Source organism: Austrofundulus limnaeus, unplaced genomic scaffold (assembly GCF_001266775.1).
Source record: "Austrofundulus limnaeus strain Quisiro unplaced genomic scaffold, Austrofundulus_limnaeus-1.0 Scaffold61, whole genome shotgun sequence".
Taxonomy (NCBI): domain Eukaryota; kingdom Metazoa; phylum Chordata; class Actinopteri; order Cyprinodontiformes; family Rivulidae; genus Austrofundulus; species Austrofundulus limnaeus.
Genome location: NW_013952463.1, coordinates 85,150 through 87,084, shown reverse-complemented (window position 1 = coordinate 87,084; position 1,935 = coordinate 85,150).

Sequence of the window (1,935 nt, the reverse complement as noted above, 5' to 3'; positions counted from 1 at the left end):
TTCAAATACACATTTTTATATTTTCATCAGTATGAAGTTGCTGAATAAAGCACCTCTTCCAGGGACAACAGTCCTTCTCGTCATTTTTCTTTCGTTCTTTCTCCTTTTTTTCCTTCTCCTACAGACCTGTGTGCCATTACATTGTTTTGAAAAGTAAGAAGAGGTCTTAACTGCCACCCGAGACGATAATGGTTACCCGTTCTATACTCCGAGTCAAAATCTTCAAGTGGGCTTTGATTAATGATGCCCGGGGTCCTTCAGGCCCCTGGCTGGGTGACTCTCTCTCCTTCCTTTCTTTAAAAAGCAGGACTTGCTGAGATTAAACGTCCATTCTTTCAGAACCTGATGACGATTTTTATTTAATAACAAAATAATAATAATGGGAGGATCTCTCTCGCTCTCTCTGATATAATTTATTTATTTTTCTTTCTTTTTTTTTTCTTGTATAAACAAATTTACTTTGGCCTCCAGAAGGGGTCGCCATCATGTAAAAAACAGTGGGTGCGGTGGGGAAGGGTTGGGGGTCTCCAGCTTCTTCTTTCCTTTTCTTGTCTCTTTGCGCCTCAGCCACATCTACGTCACACCGGACTGGATTTTTAGAGACGCGCGTCATCGCGCGTTTTGGAAACACGCGCGCATTCATCAACAGCCCGGAGGAAAATTTAGATTTAAAAAAAAAAGGGGGGGGGGGAAAGGCCTAAAATGTGCACGAGCGCGTGTCCACACTGCCCACCTCCCTCTCAGTCCTCTTCTTTACAGTTCTTGTGAAATGTCTCACTTTGCTGCACTCGGCCGCACAAGCTCTGAGCGTTTTTTCCTTTCTTTCTTTCTTTCTTTCTTTTTTCCTTCTCTCAAAAACAACCCAAGGAATTTAAAAATAAGAAAATTAACATAAAGGAAAACGAGTCACAAATAAAGAGAATCGATATGTTTCGCCGCTCGCTGTAACGTCTCCTTATAAAGGAATAAAGATTTATTTGTGAATCTTATGGCCGCTTCGGCCATAACGCGCCATTATTCCACTGGTTTAAAAAAAAAAAGCGGGTGAAATGCTGACAACCTTGAGGCACAGTGAGTGTGTGGAGAAAAAAAAGGCAATGTAATGAGAAAAAGAGGGCCTGGGGCTCGCCTAATTAAATCTTAACTGATTGAAATAACGCTTTGAATACCTCAAGGCTCGACTAAACTCCGGCTATTTCCCTTTTTATTGCGCTTTATTTATTCTGCCCTCCTCCCCCCCCCCCCCCCCCCCTCCTCCTGCAGCGGCTGCATGACTGTGGCCAGTTCAATTTACAGCTTCTGTGAAGGTCTGTAGCTATGTTATCTATCTATTTAACATCATTGGGAATTATATTGTTGCGGCGTGAGCGCGCAATGGAGGGTGTGTGTGTGTGTGTGGGGGGGGGGGGGACAGGTCCACATTTTTGAAGCGGACACCAAAGTGTGAAAAAAAATTGAGGACAGACTCCAGCTTTAATGTTTTGTGATTTATTTTTGTTTTAATTTATTTATTTATTTTTCCTGATGCGTGTCAATTTTAGACGTCAGCATAATATCTAAGCATTAATTGTCAGGTTTCATATAAAACCTATAACGCGCCCTTATTAAAGATGAAAATCCACGGTTTCCTATTTATCACGCAGCCGCGGGATTCATTCGCGAAAGGCCAGAGAAGCGTCGTGAGCGAGGCCCGTGTGCGGGGGCGCGCGCGCGGCCGCCTCCATTGTCTGAGGAAATCCTCTCATAAATGATCAACAGATAATGGAGCTGTCTCCTGCAGACGCGTTCATCAGCGGGAAATGGGAGCTGGCGCGAGGCACCGCGGAGAATTAAGGAGAAAGAGTTTGCAACATTCCTGCAGGGGATAAGTTGTTGACAATTAAAGAACAACCACACACACACACACACACACACACACACACACACACACACACA